Here is a 21,837-nt window from a genome sequence, read left to right on the forward strand (position 1 = left end):
AGCTATTTTAGTACATAAAAAAGATAAAATTGTTTTTGTTAGCATATAACATCTAGTTTAAATAGGAAACCATAGCAAATTTCAGAAATTTATTAAACTAACATGTAAATTAAGTAGCAGGGTACGAAGTCAATAAAAAGTTATATTTCAAATATTCTTGCACCAGACAATTGGAAAATGAAATTAAAAACTGTTGCATGAAATGTATGTTCTCAGGCTAAAGACATAAAGGACTTTAAACAAGTAATAAATTGCAGTTAATAGTCTTTTTATCAGAGACAAGATAAAAGCACTTTATGTCTAGGATTGTAGATTTAACTAAATATAGACAGCAAAAATAATGTATTTCTCTATTGGAGGAGGTAGTTATAAATATGGAAAGGCTAGACACAATAGAGGCTTGGTGTTGAGCTGGATTAGAAATATCATAAACTCATCATTTTTAACATGTAGACATAGACATAAATATATAGATAGATGGATATTGAAATGCACATTTGCACATTTATTTGTTATACATTATCCCTAGCTCTGTTCTCTCAGAAGTTCTGAAAGCAGTCACACACCATTAATAGAGATCTTGCTTTCTAAATGCCATTTTCTACTAAAAGTAACCAGGGCTCTTTGAGACATAGCTGATTCTCAAGCAGGAAGAATATATACGATCCCAGAATGTGTTATTTGCCTGACGGCAAGGAAGAAGTAGAGGGATGATGGGCTGTATCAAAGCAAAACTGAAACCAGCTTAGAGGAACTCCCACTGATCAAGGATGGACAGTTTGAGCATCAGCACCAATAATTACAGCAAAAGATTATAATCTACAAAATAGGGATTTTAGAAGTCCATACATACATAACCAAATGTATCAACAAATAGATAAGTACAGAGGGAAATAATTTATTGTAAAGGAACCTAGTAGATTCCCAGCTTAATCAACTGATTAAAGCTGATATCGCTACAGACAGGACAAATAAATCAAGGTAAAACATCTGAGTTCTAATTTAGTTTTGATGGAAGCTACCTGACAAATATGCTGCCTAAGCTTTTAATTTTGGATTCATGGTGTTTGATATTTGGTGTTTGACGTTTTAATTTTTTTCCTGTTTCTCTCACACACATATAAATAAAATATCTATGAATGTATCACAGTGGTGATTTTACATGTTTATTTCTTGGCTAGCTTCTCCTCCTATTTGGTTCCCCATTCCCTGTGTTTTATATGTATCCTCTTATATTTTTTCACATATTGATAGAACCCTAAACAGATCTATTAATGAACATAGTTACCATATAGTTTTTCTTATAGAAGTGGAAACCTAAAACTTATAAAAGAAAAAGATTTTCTTACGCATATATTAAAACCTTTTGCAAAAGAAAGCAAATAGCTTCCTATCACTTCATAAAAATAAAATAGAACAGAGAGCATGACTCACTATAAAAATGGACAATGACATAAATAAAAATAATTGCAGGTGGTCATATCTACATGGACAAGAACTAGATGATGATGCAGTTAGGAAAATGCAACAACCATACCAATAACAATGATCTGTCACTTTGTCCCCACCAGACTCGTAAAACTAAGAAGAACAGAATTGTCTATGTGAATGTGAATTGTCAGAATTGAAAATGCTTTTTTTGGCAAGTACAGTGGATGGAGCCCAGCATCTCCTTCCTTGACTTCTGGCTCCGAAATAAAAACAAGACACCACATTATTGGGCCCGTCCACCAAATGGAAACAAACTAAACACCCGTTCATGGGGAAATGGTTGACAAAATTATGAATACTCACCATAGAATATTATATAGTCATTAGAATGAATTAATTAAAAACTTACTAAATGATTTGGTGGTGTTCCAAGAGGTACTGTTGAGTGGGAAATACATGCATTAAAATGTATGTGCTGATTTTATTTTTGTAAAATAAAGACAAAACCCAGGCATCATGAAATTTTTATACATTCAAGTTTTATTGTTCTGTGCCTCTACTTATGCTTGAAATTAGTTGAGTCTGTTTCCCATCTAAGAAATATTAGGTAGAAGGAATTCCATTCCTTCGGAGAATATCACTGTTGTCTGTGCCCAGTGACCTCAAAGGTGTCAGACTCAATTCTCACTCCTTTTACTATCTCTCACATTACAAATGACAGAGGTGATCACTCCCTCTCCTTAAAGTATTCTTTCTTTTCACAGGTCCCTGACTTTTTTCTTACCTTGCTAGTTAGTCCTTGATTCTCAAAATTCAGTGACCCAAATTCAGTGATCCTTCTGCTTAGTCTAGGTAATGTCATCCTTCCTGATGACTTGGAACAGTCTCCATTTGCTAAGATAAATTTTTTAAGTTTCCAACCCAAAATTCTGTTCTGCAGAATCACGGGATTGTATAGCAACATCATCACTCAGGCTTCATGCTGGTCTTTCTGGACCTCCTCCCCTATTTAAGTAAAGACCACCAACGGTGACTTGTGCTGGAACTTGGGAATAATTCTTGATAACTCTCTTTGCCTTTATATGTGATCTCAGAAATAGAATCCAAATTGCTTCTTTTTATTTCCATCATTGCTTACACACTTGTCTGGACACTTGCTTCCTCGTGATTCCCAGTTCAGTCCTTTCTGCTCCCAACTATTCTCCATATACCAGATGAAATGATCATCAGTCTGTGTCAGTCATCTATCTCATATATATGTATATAGCTATATCATATATGTACATGTATATCGTACATATGTATGTACATACACACACATACGTCTGATCATGCTGATCTAGTGTTAATCTTTAAAGAACTTCTCATTGCAATGAAAACAATAACTTAATATCACCTACAAGTCTCTTGCATGCTATGCCTTGTCTATATTTCTAATTCAAACTCAGTCATACTTTCCTTCTTTCTGAATCTTTAGTGTACCAATCTCTTTCCTATTTCAGTCCCTTCACAGTAACAGTTTTCTTCTGCTGGACAAAATTCCCCCCCCCCCCAGCCCCTCTTACTATAATCCAATGAATATTTACTCACTAAGTCATAAGTTTAAATGTTATTTCCTAGGAAACTTTCTCTAATCACCTATATAAACGACTATTTTCCTTGTTATTCTTTCTTGTAAGTCTCCTTTCTCTTCCTGCTCCTCCTCACCCCCCCCCACCTCCATCTTCTTCCTTTTCTTTAAGGAAACGTGCAGCCTGATCACTGACCACTCCTTCACCTGGTTATTTTACAAGATCATGAGCTCTGTGAGGACAGAGATCAACATCTACTTGGCTTAAGGTCTGGTTCCAGAATGTACCTCCTGTTTGTTAGATCAACACTAGCTATGAGAGAGGAAGTCTGGACTCTTAGCTCCTACACAATAGAATATCAGTTTTTGCTCATGTTAAGTCCAAAATGGATAGCCTTAAGAGAGTAGTTGGATGGATAAATTATTTTTCTCCATGCAATCTCCAAGGAACCAACTAACAGAGATGCTTCTGTATTCAAAATGTGGCTTCTATAGATTGGCTAGCTGTAACGATCCTGTTGGTGGATAGGAAAAAGAGAGTGGGTAGTGCTCTGGAGGTGTTTGTGGGACAGGCCTGAAAATGGCTTACCCTATTTCCCCCAGATTTTAGGTGTATGCCCTCACCTAACTGCAAGCAAGCTCGGAAATAAGAGGAAAAGAGACATTAGGGGTCCAGTCTTTGCCATGGCACTCCCTCCATTTTGGTTGAGTAGGCTGGCAATTAAAACTGCATACGTAAGCAAGAGATTTCTTTTTCTTCTTTTCATTTTTAAAATGAACTTGAGAAGTACTATTAGCCTTTCAGTTAGCAATCCTCAGTGTAGACATAACTTATGATTCCCTTGGAAATATCTTCACTCTAATTGACGCTTACCCTGAATCAGTAAGACAAACTGAACTCTAATTCAGGGAACTGCACTGCACAACTTATAGCTATTTCTGTGTAAAACAATTATTATGCCTTCTGGTTCTTTTGAATAATTAACTCTCAGGAATCAATAGGATTCTGTTTTCTGGAGCAAACCATTCCCTGAAGATTCTGAATAAGATATGAACTGTAAGACATTAAAGAAAATCTAACCACGCTAATCTTAAAGGAGGCGTAATGTAAATTAGCTGGCTCTGCATTAGCTCCCTCTGAGCACAAGATGTTGGTGTTGTGTGTGCAGTAACATACTGTAGTTTCTTTATTTAAAAAATACAGGATACATAAGAAAGTCGAAAAAGGCAAATGTGCAGTTTAAAGAACATTAACAACATAAACATCTAGATAGCCATCAAAATAACCATAACGTAGGAATCCTTTGTGTCCCTTTTTAATCTCTCAGAAGATTCTACTTTCTGAAAATTGTTTTAATTTCTTCCCTTTTATGTTTTTCTTAAAATCAATTTTGACTTTGTTTTTCATTTGTTCATCTTTACATATATGGTGTCAAAGTATAAGTATTCACCTGTGACTTAGTTTTCCTTTATTTTTTAATTTAATTTTATTTTTTTTTAAGATTTATTTATTTGTTCATACAGAACTGGGGTACAGGCCAGAGGCTCAGGGGCGGTGAGAGGCTTCACCAGAGACAGAGTGGGGAGCAGAACAGGCAGATCTACGAAGTACACTGCTGAGGGGAGCAGCAGGGGAGTCAGTGGTCACCTCCGGGGCAGGTGGGAATCGAACTCATGCGGAAGTGGCTTTAGCTTCTCAGTGCTGTGCTTTAACCTGCTGTGCCACCAGGGAGTTTTCCTTTATTTTTAAGATTAATTTATTTATGCTTACAGAGCTGGGATACTGGCCACAGGTGCAGGGACAGTGAGAGGATTCACCAGAGACAGAGTGGGGAGCAGAACAAGTAGATTGTCAAGGTACACTGCTGAGGGGAGCAGCGGGTGGGTCAGGAGAGGTCTGCCGTGCCATGTAGGTCACCTCTGGGGCGGGGATCAAACTCATGCTGAAGTGGCTTTAGCTTGTTAGTGTTGTGCTTTGAGCGGCTGTGCCACCAGGGAGGGCCTGTGACTTAGTTTTCTTACTCAACTTTGTGATTCAAACATACTGATGCATGAACTGCACATTAGCCATTTTAATGGTTGTACTTAAATATTCCATGGAAGGGATTTACTATACATGGAGCGTTTTGAACAACTTTCTACTACATGAAAAATTCCAGCCATATACTAATCTAGAATTACATAATGAATCTTCATGAACTCATTATTCAGGCCCACCAATCGCACGCATGGCCAATCTAATTTTGCCCTTGTCCCCCATTTCATCAGTTCTTGAGCGTACTATTTTGAAACAAATCCCATGTGTCATATAACTCCACTGGGCCACTAAATATATGAGATACTGTGCATGTAGTTTTAGACATCTCTAAGGAAGTTTTATTTAGAGCGTAACTGCAATAACATTGTCACAGCAATAAAATTTACAATAATTTTTAATATCAAATTTTAGTGGCCAAATTGCCAGTGGTTGATGTCATTTCTGTTTGTTATATGACTTTTTAAAAAATGAAGTTTCAGATAGGATCAATGCATTATGATTAGCTGATGTCTTTTTTTTTTTTAAAGATTCATCCATTTGTGCATACAGAACTGGGGCACAGGCCAGAGGCTCAGGGGCGGTGAGAGGCTTCACCAGAGACAGAGTGGGGAACAGAACAGGCAGATGGATGAAGTACACTGCTGAGGGGAGCAGCGGGTGGGTCAGGAGAGGTCTGCCACACCATGTGGTCACCTCCGGGGCAGGCGGGAATCGAACTCATGCGGAAGCGGCTTTAGATTCTCAGTGCTGTGCTTTAACCCGCCGCGCCACCAGGGAGGGCCCAGCTGATGTCTTTTAAGTCTTAAATCTGTAGTTTTAATTCTTCCTTCATTTTCCTTGTGATTTATTTATTGAAGAAAACCTTTGTCTTATAGAATTGTCCATGCTGAATTTTGCTGGTTATGGGTACTTTGACATATTATTCTGTGTTCTACTGTATTCCTCTTAATAGTACTTGCATGTAGACATTTCACTAAATGAAAACATGTTTACTTATTTGTTTATTTAATTTTGGCAAGACTGCTTTATGGACAGTATTCTGTTCTTTTGTAAGACAGAACCCAGGTTGTCTTTTCTTTTGGAGATGTTGTAAGCTATTGGTGCTTAAGACTTAGATCTGTCATCTTATTAGAAGTTATTCTTTATTCAAATGAGACTAGGTCTTTTGGGTTGCTTCCAGGTTTTTGCTATTATGGACATTTTTTTTTTTTAAAGATTTATTTATTTGTACATACAGAACTGGGGTACAGGCCAGAGGCTCAGGGGCGGTGAGAGGATTCACCAGAGACAGAGTGGGGAGCAGAACAGGCAGATCTACGAAGTACACTGCTGAGGGGAGCAGTGGGCGGGTCAGGAGAGGTCTGCCACACCATGTGGTCACTTCCGGGGCAGGCGGGAATCGAACTCATGCGGAGGTGGCTTTAGCTTCTCAGTGCTGTGCTTTAACCCGCTGCGCCACCAGGGAGGGCCTATTATGGACATTTTTAAATGAACAAGAATTACTCTAGAAACAGAATGGCTGACTTGTGGAGTATATTCAGGCTCCACTTTACCATTCACACTGTCAGCCTGTTTCCAAAGCAATTGTTCTAATTTCTCCTTCCACCAGCAGTGGATGAGACTTTTTATAGTGTAATTTTCTTGTTCAATTTAAAATTTACCCACCTGATGTATATAACAGTATGTCTTTATGATTTTCACTGTCATAGCAATGGAGAGAGAGGCAAAAGGATGTTTAGCATAGAGATTTTAATCTGAGATGTCTCAGAAAAGACCTCCCAAAGAAAGAATTAAATCCAGATTTTTGTTTTTCCTTGTAACCTCCTGAAACAGGTCTTAATACTAATACTGGTTTTCTCTTCTCCCTACACCAAAGCTGGATTATTTAATTCTTTTCTACTTTACATATACTTTCTGAAATTTCTAATTATGAATCCATTTTAGCCTTTCCTGAAAGAAATTTCAAACCCTATAGTTTTGATTACAGTAATGTGTTTGTTCTTCATTGAATTTAAAGTGAGTCAACCTACAGAAGGGAATCTCTCCTTTTGTAGCCAGAGTAGGTATTAGAGCAGGAGAGCTGATACTCTGAAAAGCTGTCTTGCAGTTACTTCAATGACAAAATAACAAGTCATGTACTGTAGAAAGGTTAATTCATTATGCCTTTGGTGAAATGTGTTAAGGACTCATGCCATGACAAACACAAAATTTAAGAGACCTAGTTTGATTTCCAGCAGGAATCAGGCAGCAGCTTGTTAACTGTGTGGGAAGAGGTTGGTAGAGAGAGCACAAGGTAGCCTTTAAACACTTTTTGGGTATTCACACCTCGATTGGTAGATTTTGAGATGACTTACAATTTGTTCTTACTAAGGGACATTTATGAGATTGTTTAAAGTGTTACCACTTGGTGGGATATGTACTTTTAAAGTGATGTAAATCTTTCAATCAATGAACAAAATGTCTAAATTGGAACTTTATAAGTACCAGAGATCACAGCTGGTTTTCTGTTTGGGACTTTATATCACTGGCTGAATGAGGCTGATGAGAATAAAACATTTTTCCTGCAAATTGCATGCTGCCTTCTTAGCAGGAAATTTAGGGTAGAGTGTGAAGCTTTATTTCTATGTCAGTAGCTACCAAGGTTGACCTCAGTTTTATTTAGGCAAAGGAGGGTTTAGTGACCTTGGAATTTAAGATGTAAAAATAATTACCCTTATATCAGTTATAAATTCAGTGTAATTCCAATAAGAATAACAATTTTGGAAAGTGAAATTTGAGATAGTTTTAAAGCCTAGTTGTTAAAGTTGGAAAATGAGCAGTTGTCTTGCAAGATATCAAAGCATATTTTAAAGTGATAGCAATTAGGCCAATTGGTTTTTGAAGGGTAAGTTTAATAGATCACAATAAAGAAAATCCAGATATTTAAGGTCAAATAATAACTGAAAAAGATAGATTTTTAAATCATCAAGGAAAGGACTTTATTTAGTTCAATAAAAATGGATTAATTTCTTTATGAAAAATCAATAAGGTTATCTCCACTGTAGGAGCAGAGAGGAAAATTTCTCCCAGCCCTCTGGGTCCTTCTCAGGTTGGTTGAACAAGCAAATTAACCTCATGGATTAGCAGGAGAAAAGAACATATTTGACTACACACACACACACACACACACACACACACAAACACGCGCGCGTGCACACGCACTGCCCTCCCTCTGCGCTCCCCCCCACATACACACACAGTTGGGGGATCAACTTTCTTCCTGATCAGTTCTCATGGTAAACATCATTCCTTTAATCTTTTCTTGGAGAAAATACCATGTTGAAACACTAGAGGTCTCCACCTTACCATATAACAAAGGACCTCTCCTCAACCATCCTTACAAACAGTATTTCCATGGCAACAGTGAGTGGGTGTCTTGTCTGTTGGGGGTAGGCAGAGAGGGGGTTGAGGAAGGAAAACTATGTGACCGTGGGGACAGTTTGAATGGGTGGTTTCTAGATCGTCTGGAGTGAATGTCATCTATCTGCTTGTGTTTTGAAATACAGACTGAAATTTGAGTAGGCTTTGCTGGACTTAGATTTTCCACTTGTTTTTCAGATTTCTTTCTTTGATCGGACAACTCAAACTTCTTAAAGGCTACAGTAGTGGAAAAAAGAAAAGAATAGCTGTGGTCATTACTACTTGAACTTGCAGAGAAATTCTCTGCCCTTTTGAATTTTGAACTAATTTTACCCAAATAATAACATTTCTTCTCTAAAATTAATTACTTGCCACTATTTGCATTTTAAAATTCTACATGTGAATTTAAAGAACCTTTGGATTATTGAAAAAAGAGGAAAAGATGCATCTCTAAGCTCCCTGAGAAAGAATCAGTCTTGGGGTATAAAAACAAAATTAAATAACATTTCTTATAATTTCCCAGAGGATGCTTACTTACCAGAGGATGCCTGTCAGCTACTGAGACCTGACAGCCATCTTCAGCATCCAGTCTGGTGAAAGTCCCACCCATTGCTCTCTGTCAGCCATGCAGCTGCAGGGGATGAAACAAAGAGGAAACCGCTGTTTCTTCCTGTGTCCATCCTTTCCTGCTGGTCTCTCCCAGCCCAGATGAGCAGCATGAGTGAGGGGCGGGGAACCCTCCTGCCCTCCTGGCAGCGTGCTCCCATCCTGATGTGACAGGACAGATGACTGGCTGCCTTCATCAAGTCGGACCATGGCATCTCAGAGCTGCACTATCCAACTACCAGACACGTGTGACTTTAAGTTTATGAGTAAGTAGTTACTAGGAAAAGAATTTAATTTTCTTAGTTCTAGTCACATTTCAGTTGTGCGGTAGCCACACACCTCAGCTTTCTCTTGGCGCTCAATTCAGGAGCCATAGGGTCCTCTCCACCCAAAACCTTAGGCTATGGACAGAGTCGGGGTTAGAGGGAGGAGTCACAAGTAGAACTTAGTACTCGAAACTCTCTCCGTGCCTCCAGCAAAGTAGTTACGTATTATGTGCTTGAATAGTGCAATTCCAGGAAATTTCCTGCCTTCCAAGGAGGGACTGAGTGGGTCTATCGAATTGCCTGCCTTTTCCCCTTCCTCGCTCCTCTCTGTGCATCTGTGCATCTACCTATGTACGTGTGTCTGTCTATGTCCTTGTCTGTCTGTCCATCTCTCTAGCTGGCTACTTTTCTGCCTTTTTCTCTGTGCCCATGTTAGATGTGTTTTCAGAGTTATACATGCACATCATTTAAAAACTCTTAGCTGTTTCTCATGAATATATCTCAAACAGATTTGAAACTTCTTGATTTTTAAATTTTGAGATTACATTTTGGCGTCCTACTAAGAATGATGAGATTTTATTTCACATACCCCTCAACCCTTGGCTCTCTCATTCTCTCAATTAGGTTGTAACTCTGATTAATTTTGCATTTACATAATTATTGGCATGAGACTTACAGCAAGTCTATTTCCTTTGTATTTTTGAACAAATTTTTATTTTATCTAGGATAATTAGTTTATTCAGGGTTGGTTTTCTGTATCTCTGCTGCTAATTCACACTCAAATCTCTGACAGAACTGAAATTTCTTGAGATTTCACTGCCCAGAACTTGATAGCTAGACATCCGTGGCTAAGTTTAAAGTAGTTGCCATGATAAAAATTTTAAGTTCAGTTTCTCAGTTCTGGCTCCTGGCCACCATTTTGAATGGCGCAGATACAGTGCATTTCTGGTATGGTAGACCATTCTGTTAGTTGAAATCCAGAGGTTGCGGTTGGATTTTATCATGATCATGTTGGCAATGGTGAAGTTAGTTTGTCTTGTGCTACAAGGATAGAGCTGAGGTGCACTTAAGTATGTCAGACAAATGAAGTTCAAATGCATCAAGCCACCTGATGGGTTCTTCTCTGGTAGTTCCAGTGGAGGAAAGCAGTGGATGGACTCCATGATCACATTGTACGTGCTGCTGAGCCATTCCAGACTCTCAAAAGAATTTGCACATTTATATCGAGAGTGGTGGTTTAGTTTAACCTCCTGATATCATCCATAACAATCAAAGTTGTTAATTTCAGCATTTTTATTTTGTAGTTTTATATATATTAACTTTTACAAACCAGTCCTTTACTTTTATATCTGTCTATGAGTAATAAGGAAGTGTTTATGATATTTTGCTTATTCATATTTTAGTGTGATTTCCTTCTTTGGTGATCAGATAGAAATATTTGTCCTACAGAGAGGTACGACTTATTCCTATTGGGATATGTTATTGCAAAAAACAATACTGATATATTAGTGGTTAGCTGTTTGATCTTAGGTGATCCTCTAAGTGCTTTGTGTGTGTTATTTCATTCACTTCTTATAATACTCAATGAAAATAATACTTGGGCCCTCCCTGGTGGTACAGTGGGTAAAGAGACAGTGCTGTGAGGCTGTCTGCAGCTACTGCAAGCCTGAGTTCAGTCCCCAAATGGCATGGCAGTCCTCACCTGTCCAGCCTGCTGCTCCTCTCAGCATGTATTTCAATCAGTCTGCCTGTTCTGCTTCCCACTCTGTCTCTGGTGAATCCTCTCACTCCTGCACCTCTGGCCTGTACCCCAGTTCTTGTATTCATAAATAAATAAATCTTAAAAAAAAAGAAAACAGCACTCATTCTGTCCTCATTCTAGAAAAAAGGAGATGAGACACTGAGCGTTCAGGGATTGCCAAGGTGACACATCACGAAGTGGTGAAGCCGGGATACGAACTGGGCAGTTTGACTACCAAGTCCACTTGCTCAGCTATGATGCTGGGCATCTCCTCCCAGTGATGGAGACCACAGGCAGTGTCAGCAAACAATTCTGATTTTTTTTCAATGATTACCTGCAACATATTTATCCCCCTGAAATCTCAGTGTCCTTATTGCAAAATGGGGGCAATTATGCAGTTCCCATAGGTTCTTCTGAGGCATGAGTGAAATCATAGACCCACAGCCTAGCACAGTGTCTGGCCCTTGGCAAGATTTCTCCATAAGGAAATCATTTACTTCCACTTACTAGTGAGGGGCTGGCCCAATAACCACTTCAGTTAATGAGGTGAATGCATCAGCACTAGAGATGAGAGAAGACAGAGAGTTGCAAAATGGAAAGTAGTTCCCTACTTGGGCATTCCTTTCCTGTCTTGCTGGTAGGACATGCCTCTACCCCAGACGGACCCATATGGGTGGGAGTTGTTCCTACCCCGAGGATGCTTCCTGCAGAAGAGCGAGGAATGGCACAGCATTGTTCCCTGCTCTGTCTCCGGTGAATTCTCTCACCACTTGCTCAGCCATGTGGCTGTTGCTGGGCGTCTCCTCCCAATGACGGAGACCACAGGTGGTGTCAACAAACTTATGATTTTTTTAATGTCCACACTCTGTCCTCTGCCCTCTTTGGGCTCTAGATGTTTGACCCTGGCTGTCACTGTTTTTTAAAAGATTTATTTATTTATGCATTCAGAACTTGAGTACAGGCCAGAGGTGAGAGGATTCACCAGGTGCAGTGGGGAGCAGAACGGGCAGATGTGCAGACATACACTGCTGAGGGGAGAAGCAGGCAGGTCAGGAGAGATCTGCCGCGCCATGTGGTTCACCTCCCTGGCCGGGGATCAAACTCCTGCTTCAGTGGCTGTGATAGCTTCATAGTGCTTTACCCTGTTGCACCACCAGGGAGGGCCCCTGACTGTGAAGAGGAATGCTTCCCTGACTGGTGTCAGCCGCTATAGTGAACAAAGGCCTTGTGCAGGGGGTTGGAGCTTCAGCTGGGTTTTGGAGGAGTAGGTTGACTTTGGGGTTGTTTACAATATGTGGAAGAACTCTGCTGGTAGGAGAAAATGAGTCTTAAATTCTGGGACAGGAATACACAGTGGTATATGGGGAACAATGAGTCAACCAAAAAATGTGTGGTATATTTGGAAATAGTTGCCCTCCTCCTCCTCCTTCTCCCTCTCTCTCACACTCACACACACTCCCTAGAGATAATGTTCAGGACTCTGGGTTCATGAGGCTGTGTGGGGAAATAGGAAGTTAGGGCACCACCTCATGGCACTCCCTGCTCCCTCATAGGGTTGCACATATGTTAGTACTAAGGTATCCTGGCTGCCCTTTCACTGGGAGCCCCCCAACCTCTGTCAGGACGGCTCCCTGAGTGAATTACAGTGAGTTCAGTGTGCTGGAGGACCAACACAGGACAGACTTGAAGCGATTCTTCCTGGTCATTCCAGGATGTTAGAGAAAACTCTAGGTGCCACCCAGCGTTGCTCCCTGCTCTTGTGGTTCCCACTGTGGTGACATACTATATTCTCTATCGCTGATTATGTGATTTCTATCTACCTCCTCACTTCTTCTTTCATCTCTTTTGCTGCTTTCTAACCTCAGCTTTGGTCCCTTCTGGCTTGGTCATGGGCCCATCCTAAAATTCCCCAAAGAGAGAGAATCTGATACCAAAGTTTCATTCAGCACTGGTGGACAGAGCACTTCCCAGTGGCCAACTGCAGGCCACTCTTCTCATCCATCCACAAACACTGCGTGTCTTCCAGTGTTGTAGGGTTGGCGGTAAAGGGCATTCAGAATCTCATGAGTGCTGGGGCCCCAAAAGCAACGTAGCCTTGGCTCCAACATTTGTTTGCATGTGAACAAGCAACAGTCATAGGGTAAAACAAACCTATCATTTCTGTCTATTCCTGTAGACCTGCTCTATGGGGCTGGTTATAACTTTGGCATCACATGGTCCCATGACTTACTTGGTTATTTTTAGGTGGTTGAATGTCATCACCAGTCCCTGCCAGTCTTCCCTCAAGTCTCAGTTCCGCTATGTAGGGAGCAGTGTCTTAGAATCATCCCAGATCCATTGAATGTAGCCGTTCTCTGTTCGTCTGTCTAGTTCAGCGTGTCCTGGCTGTGTGGGGTGAGGACAAATGGTCTACTTCTTTATGCTTTCCACTTTCCCATCCTCTGGTCTTTCCCTTTCCTGTTAGCTAGCCATGATTTCTCCCCCCTGGCCTCTCTTCCAAGTTGGAAGACTAGGGGTAAAGGGGAAAGCGTAGCAAAGGAAGTCTCCCTCCTCCCCACTTTTTTGGGAATGTGATCAGATTCTGGCATTTTCTGGGCCTGGTAGATGTTTAAAATTGTTACTTCTTTTGTGGGTCCTTGGTGGGTACACCTGAGTATCCAGATGTGCTGAACACTGAGGTCTCCACCTAGCCCTTCTTGGGCATTCTCTAGCTGATGGTGTACGGCTCCTCCCTGTGCACTTAAAAGTTGGTGCTGGGTGGGCAGGCTCCAGCAGGGCATCTGCTCCAGGCGCTCTTAATCTCAGGCTCCAAGAAAACCCTGGTCTCTCTCAGTGATCCAGATTATGTACACAGGATGTGTACCAGAGCCTTCTTGTTTGCATTTGCAATGAAGGGCCCATGAGAACAGCCAGAGGAGCTGACCACACCTTCCCAAAAGAAACCTGAAAGCCCTTCCCAATTGCCGGGGCTCCAGGGTGAAGTTCTCACATCTGTTGGCAAGATTGAGTCTGCATAGAAATAGAACATGGAGGAGAATTCGGGGCGACAGTGTGAGGGCCAGGCCTTCATGGGTCTATTTCCCTGTATGGGTTTCCCTACAAATGGAATAGTTCAAATGGAACCTGACTGACTGAGTGTCCATAAAACCCATTCTAGTAAATAGCAGGACTGGTGGGCAGAGGCAGCAGGCGGTGGTCTCCAGGGAAGCGGGATGTGATCCGGGTTTCTCTCCCCTGGGCAACTTTCTTGTGTGGCCTCAGATAAGTCCTGATCTCTCTGAGCTCCGGCTTCCTCACCTGTATGTAGCTGTGTGGGCTCCTGTAAGAGCAGAACAAGATGTGTGGACTTCTGCACTCTCCAAATACAAAGCAAATATTAATATTGTTATGTCGTCTGACAAATCCATGCCGGCACCATCATTAGAAGCCAATTATGAATTAAATATTCTTTGGGGGTACTGAAAAGGGGTAAACATTTGGAGGTTATTATTTCTAAGAGACAATTCTTAGAAATGCTGCTGGGGAGCGTGAGAACACCGACTGCCTGGGGTGTGTGTATGGACCCAGGATGAGGGAGAGGACTACTGACAAGGAGAGGGAATGTGAGGCTGCCAAGTATGGAATTGATGAGCGTCTGTGGGGGGAAAGTGTGGCTCATTAACCTTTGCTGCCCTCAGGATTTTGCTTCAGATTAGAGGTAGAAAATGTTCACGCTAGAAAGGACTTTAGATCGTGTCTTTGCTGACCCCCCCCCCCCCCCCCCCCCCCCGTTTTCAGTGCCCAAAAGACTAGGTGACTTAGGCGTGTTGTCTCAGGGAACCAGAAGCACAGCCATTTCAGAACAAAGGCTCTGGCGTTTTCCATTCAGAGTTGAGAGCCTTTTCCTTTCAAGCAGTGATTTCTTCTAGGCCCTTGATCCATTCTCTTCCTCCTAGTCGCCATGTTTGGTAAACGTTTGGTAAATGCCATGTTTGGGGAGAAGGAGTCCTTCCATCTAAGACCGGCTCTTCATACTGTCTTCAGAACAAATGACTCGCATGCCTGAAGGAATGCTTCTGTAGGTGGGCACCTGTTTTCCCTGCATTTATTTCTGTGGGATGCCTACTTTTTTTTTTTTTAATTAGTATATTTTCATACAATCTTGTTAGTTTTTGGACAGTGTTGGAATGTCTGCTTCTAAACAACGCCACAGTAGCCTCAACATATTCATCACAGCTCCTCGGCATGCCAGACCACCATCAGCCTGCGTTTGCTACTACTGCCTTAAGGTCACCCGAATCCTCAACACAGTTTACTTTCCTCATTGGGTTTTCCACACCTGCAACAATTCAGTTTTATGAACATCGTGGATGATTCAATGTAGGTCACTGTGGCACCACAAAAGAAAAACAAAAGAAAAGCAAACACACGGGACTGCTCCACCAGGGGCTGAGCTTTGCGCTTGTGTGTTCTTTGGTCAGAGTCACGAGCTTGTTGTTTTTGGGAAAAACTAGCGGTGTTTTTCTTCAACATGTAATGTCTTTGTTTCAGTTCTGTTTTCTCTGACATTAATATCACAATACCCAATCTTTTCTTCCTCCTCCCTTTTCTGACTGTCCCTCTATCCTTTTATTTTCTCTTACATTTGACAAATCTATTTTTTCCTATCTCTTTTTTTGTCTTTCAAAAATTCTTACTTTGTTTTGGCTATATTCCTCTTAAATACTATTTGTCAGGTTCTTTTTTCCCCGTTATCTAATAAAGACTCTTCTTTATTAGAAAGGTTTATTAACTCCTTGGCATATAATTTATTTTTGTATCCTTCTTAAATTTAGTGTCATCCTCTCTCTTTGTAATTGTTTTTTTTTACATTTACTTTTTCCCCTTCTAATTATGTGGAAATGAAATAGTCTATTTCTGATCATCTACTGATTTCTCTTACATTGAAAGAATCATTTAAATCTAGTGTATTTCCTGCCTCTGACTTCCCATAAGTTTAGCCAAGTAACTGTCATCTCTAGCTTTTTTCAACTTTCCTTGTTGTCTACTTTTGCTCCCTGCAAGGCTTCTTCCTGTTAGGATCATTCTTCTTAGGGATGAATAATGGGCAAATTGCAAGGATTGCTATGTTGCCTTCCTGACAGCTGATTGTTCCCATGAGTGAACCTGTCTTTGGATTTAAAGAATCTATTGACATTTTAAATCTCTTGCTTGAAGGCTCACAGCAGAGATTCTGACTTGGTTAGATCTATATTGAGCTCTTTAATTAAGTCAGCGAGTCTTTCTTAAGATGGCAAATAATTATTTTTTGGAATGAGCAACTTTTTTTTTTTTTTCCATTTAGGGATTATCTATATTAGAGTATGAAGAGAATCAGGAGGCCCAGGTATGATGGTATTTGCTCCAAGTTCTGGAAAATACTTTATGGGCAAAGAAGTTGAAACCAAAAGGGGGATTTTTGTATCAAATAAGAAATTTAGTTTTATTCTTTTTCCTGTTTTTATATTGATAATTACATTATCATTGATTGTTAATAGTTGACCTTACATGTTTGCCACACATAAATATACAATAAACACACAGGTATTTATTGGGTACCAGTGATGTGCTGGTCAGTGTGATGCCAGGGGCTGAGGATCTCCTGTCCTTGAGCTTATAACCCAGTAGAAGAAACAGTCAGTGTAAGAAGTGACAAGAATCATTTATGATTCTTGACCTCCTTTAATCTGAACATTTTGATAAACTTTCTTTGCCCTTTACAACACATAATTTTGAGGCGTACCCTTTTCTTTCTCTCAATTTGTTGTTTTAATAGAACCCCCCACACTGTGTACTCATCTCATGTTTCCTCAGGATTACATTGTGGTGAGGCATGCTGGCCAGACCCTGCACAGGTGGTTCTGTGATCCTCTTGGTAGAGCATCTGGAGGCTCACAGCTTCCTTCTATTCCTGACTGGTGTTGTAAAATTTGGTTACCTGGTCAAGGTTTTGCTCAGTTTCTCTGCTACCTAGTCACTGATTCTTTTTGAATTCTCCTTTGTAACCAAGAAGCAGTTTTTGTAAAGATGCTTTTAGCCAGGACAGATGTCCTGTTGTTCATCTAAATGTCCTCCATGATTTAGCCTCCAGCACTGGTCTTCCTGACCCAGTGATGGCTCACATTACGGCATCCCAGACACACACACACACACACACCAGTACAGAAGTACGTGTGTACCCAAATGTGTGTATTCTGGCCATCAGGAACTCAGAGACTCCTTCCATTCTATCTAACTTGTCATCCAGATTGGTTCTTCCTCTTCCCCCTTCCCTTCTTTTCTGTCCCTTCCTCTGTGGGTAAACCCTGACTCCAGTACCAACATATGGGATAATTAGTTCAGTCCTCTATTATGTCCAAAACAGTGTTAGAAGTGTCATTAGTACAGTCCCATGATTTAAAAAAAAATACTACAAAAATAATTCAGATTTTGTTTGCAGTTGTTCATTCACTTGTTTGGATTCAGTTTTTTGGTTAAATACCGTATTTATCAGTTACCTGGATCAATTTATTTCCCTTTTCTCTTTCCTCCCTTTCTTCTTTCCTTCATCAGTGGGGTTATGTTCTTGAGGTGAAATACTGTGAGACTGATTTAGTTTGCTTTCAATTATAGCTGCTGATCCCCGTTCATTTTTTTATTCTTTCCTATTCTGATCTCATTATCTTTTTTTGAATTTGTGGGATATTAACACACTTTCAAAAGTAAAACCTATACAAAAGGTGCTCTGGGAGGCATGCCTGCCCCTTCACCTCTCTGCCACCTGCAGTGGTTCCTGACTCCCAGCCAGTAGCGGCAAGAGAACCCGAGGTCTGTTACTTCCTTACAGTCGTCTCAAACAGTCTCACGCTGTGTGTGCTCTTCTGCATTTTGCTTTTTTTCACTCAGTACCACCTCTTGGAAGTACCCTTATCAGTTCCTAGAGATTTCTCTTTGTGAAGTTTTGGTTAGAGCTTGGCTTTGGTAATGAACTTCATTTACAAAAACTTAAACCACAAATAAGAGTCAATGCAACGTAACTATTTTGTGGATACTGAGCATTTCGGTTATGGCACAGAACTCCCTCTCCTTTCCTTAACTTTAAATCTGCCTCTCTGCTTACAACTTACTGTTCACTTTCTGTCACCTGGAAGGTCAAGTCCAGATTCCTATGAGTGGTGACAGGCACTCCGGGCCCCTGTGCATTCCTCCGTCCGTTGTCTTCCTGTTTTCTGGACTCACATCCCCACACAGCTCTGCCTTTGGAACTGCCCCTCTGAGTGTGCCTTATTCCCATGTCACTTCACATGTTGCTTTTCGAGGAAGACCATCGTGGCTCATTATGTAATGAATCCCTCGTGTCCACTCCCGGCCCCATGGCGATACCCACTTAGTAACTGTCACACTGAGATCACTGGGCTGCTGCATGCTCCACAGAGGTGGCGGCTGCGTCATGTCCGGCACTGTGCTGTGCCTGTGCTCTGCACTCAGAAATGTTTGTAGCCTTGGAGCTATAAAATAGAGAAGTGGGGGCCTCCCCAGTGGTGCAAGAGAGGGTTAAGTCTCAGCACTTTGAAATTATCTCCAGCTACTGCAGCACGAGTTTGATCTCTGGCCAGGGGGCTGACCCACATGGCGCAGCAGACCTCTCGTGACCCGTCCACTGCTCCCCTCAGCAGTGTACTGCATCGATCTGCCTGTTCTGCTCCCCACTCTGTCTCTGGGGAATCCTCTCACTTCTCTCACCTCTGGCCTGTACCCTAGTTCTTGTTTGCATAAATAAAAAAAATAAAAGAGAGAAGTGTTCTAGGTTGTTGGAATTAGTGAAAGAAGGAAGAAATGATGTTAAACACTCAGTTGAGGGTGACATTATGTAGGATGTGATGCTTTATTTAGTCAACAAATGCTGATCTGTTTGTCTTCCCCGTGGTACCATTGGTACCATTGTGGTTGCTGGGAGGAATTGCTGCCGAGTAGACAGCACTGTGGTGCCTGTGCCATTGAAGCCTTGCTTCAAGGCCAGATATTTCATTCTAGCTTGTCCTAAGACCATATTCCCAATTCCTGCCCTTCCTTGCCTCTGAGAGCTCTGTCATCATGTGATGCTAGTGAGGGCTCTTTCTGGCACATCCTAAGTCAGAGTGCCCCCAATTCTGTCTTGCCTCCAGTTTCTACAGGGGTCGAGAAGAATGGCGGCCTGTCTCCTCCTTCCTTCCTCTCAGAATGTTGTCTTCTTCACACAAGTGGCTGTGGACCTGGTACTTCTAGAGAAGATCAACAAGAACAAGCTGCGATGTCTGCATCAGCAGTCTCGCTGCTACCCCCTTCGTGCCCCTCTGCTCTCAGTGCTAGTGGGTTAGCAGATATTTCCGTTGACAAAAGAAGAGGGTCTGACTCATTCCAACTTCTAACCTGGTATCAGTCCCAGGATCTTACTTTTGGTTGGAGGGTTTTCAGGAAATGCTAAGGTCACATTCCCTGGGTTCCAATATATACCCCACGCAGATTTTTTTTAAGGTTTATTTATTTATAGAATTGGGGTATAGGTCAGAGGTGCAGAGACAGTGAGAGGCTTCACCAAAGACAGAGTGGGGAGCAGAACAGGCAGATCACTGAAGTACACTGCTGAGGGGAACAGCGGGCAGGTCAGGAGAGGTCTGCTGCGCCATGTGGGTCAGCTTCCACCTCCACTGAACTCGCTGAGGATCGAACTCGCACTGAAGCAGCTGCAGCCAGGTTGCAGTGCTGTGTCCTGACCTGTTGCGCCACCAGGGAGGACCCGACTTGTATGTCTTTTTATCCAAACATAAGTGGGTCTGACCAGAAGCTCTGATCTCCTCTTTTGGTGACTTAGTGGCTCTCCCTAAGATTGAGGGACAAATAATTGCACAGGCTGTTTAAAGCACGAGGGACTTTTACCTGCTGATACTATCACAAAGTACTTAGGATTTCAACATATAAATTTGGGGCCTAGGGACACAAACATTTAGTCTATAGTAGACTTGAGTCAGGAGGGGGGCCTTTGAGAAGTAATTGGGTCATTAAGGTGGAGCCTCATGGACTGGATTACACCCCACAGAGCGCCCTCACCTTTCTGCTGTGTGGGAACGCAGACAGAGAGGATGGTGTCTGCTGCCCAGAGAGGGCCTTCTTCAGAATTTAGTCACCTAGCACTGTGACCTTGGACTTCCTGCCTCCAGAACTGTGAGAAACATATTTCTGTTGTTCATATGTCACCCAGTCTGCGATAGCAATTAGAAAGGCTCATGAAACTTTCCTAAGCTGAATGTCCCTGGCACTTTAGATAGTGTGGGAAACTGCTCTTCAATCTAACATGTAGAAAGCCAAAGACTAGCTTTAGGGATTTGCCATAAGAATGTTACACTCAGTTCAGAGAAAAGTGTTTATTCAATGGAGGAAAATTATGTGGTTGAAAAATCTTATCTCCAGCAACTGCAATTACCAAATTTTGGGTGACACACCATAGTAGATGAGGAGCTGGGAGGGTAATTCACAAAGTTCTTTGGGCAGATAAGCCAGGTACTTCTAGATGTATAGTAGGTGCACAATTAATAGATGATTTTCTGAGCAGGAAACACAAAAATATTTAATAAACAACAGACTACTGCCTGGATGGTTTTCTAGTCTTTATTGAAGTATTAGAAGGAAGCCCAGAGTGTAGTTTTGAGAGTGTTAGAGATTTTTATTTTATTTTTTGATAGGTTAGCTTTAGGAGGCAGAGAGTAACAAGTCTTCTCCTTGTATCTTGCTAAATCCCTTTCTCACATTGAGAGCTAGGAAAAATTGGCATGGGGGAATTTAACTTAAAAAAACAAAAATCTCTCAATTCACAATAGTAATTAGAAAACAAAATAATCTTCTCATTGAACTGGTGTTACATGACACCAAAGAAAATCCAATAAGAGCTTGCAAAGATACAGGAGTCTTGATCCTAAAATAACCAAGCAGCTATAATCTGTTGTGCACAAGGAAAGGGACTTTAGAGAACCTTTTGCCAACATCTTTGTTCTGACTTTATCATGGTAATTGGGACAACCAACTATGTTAGCTTTATCCAGAGGAGAAGCAAACATCTCTATTTAAGACAGGAGGTAGTTTTGCAAGTTGAAGCAAAGTGGCTAATGGCATTCTCCCAGGGAAGGAGGACCCAAGGGTGCTGCCTCCCTTTTGTTTTCATTTCAGAAAGGTGGTTCCCAGGTCCTTAAGAAACATTTCTGTGTTGTAAGACCTGTGTGGGTTTAGTTAGCCATTATAAAGTTTTACCTAAATCTGAGAGGGTCAGAGAAAGGAATTCTGAAAACCTGAGCGTTGAAGTCTCTCATTCTTAACAGGAAGAAGTAGGCTCCATTTTTAATTTGTATTTGCCCTTCCACTGGATAGGGCTGGAATTATTCTGGACCAGATGCAGTCCAAGAGACTTAAAATCTCTTTGCAGTTAGTTGATGGAAAAGACTGTACCTGCAAGCTATTCTGAACTTGAAGGCCTCTGTTAATTAGGACGCAGACTCAAATTCCCTCCCACTGAGCACTCTAGGCATCTTTTGTTTGGCCACTTCGCTATGTAGGCAAAGGAGGCAGGCACAGTCTCTGTTAACATTGGAGAGGCTGTTTCTGGGCTGCTTAGCAGACAATAAGAACTTACTCTCTTGGTTGACTTGACTTGTGAGACATTAGACGGAAGCTTGTCAGTGTATTATTTGGTTGATCTAAATCTGTCTGTTTCCCTAGTTATAGTTCTGTATGCAGATCTAGATAGTGGTGGATCAATATA

This window comes from Condylura cristata, unplaced genomic scaffold (assembly GCF_000260355.1).
Source record: "Condylura cristata isolate star-nosed mole 26May11 unplaced genomic scaffold, ConCri1.0 scaffold00030, whole genome shotgun sequence".
NCBI lineage: Eukaryota > Metazoa > Chordata > Mammalia > Eulipotyphla > Talpidae > Condylura > Condylura cristata.